Here is a 234-nt window from a genome sequence, read left to right as displayed (position 1 = left end):
TCATTAGCATAAGGGGCGTGTCCCATCGCGGCTCCGCCCACGCGGCGTCGGCTCTGTCCTGGGCCGGGGGTGCCGGTGTCGTGTCCGTGTGTCCTATCCCCGTGTCGTGTCCGTGTGTCCTATCCCCGTCTCGTGTCTGTGTGTCGTGTGCCTCTGTCCTGTCTGTGTGTCGTGTCTGTGTGTCCTATCCCCGTGTCCTATCCCCGTGTCGTGTCCGTGTGTCGTATCCCCTCG

Source organism: Corvus brachyrhynchos, unplaced genomic scaffold (assembly GCF_000691975.1).
Source record: "Corvus brachyrhynchos isolate BGI_N302 unplaced genomic scaffold, ASM69197v1 scaffold369, whole genome shotgun sequence".
Lineage (NCBI taxonomy): Eukaryota > Metazoa > Chordata > Aves > Passeriformes > Corvidae > Corvus > Corvus brachyrhynchos.
This window is presented reverse-complemented; position numbering follows the sequence as displayed.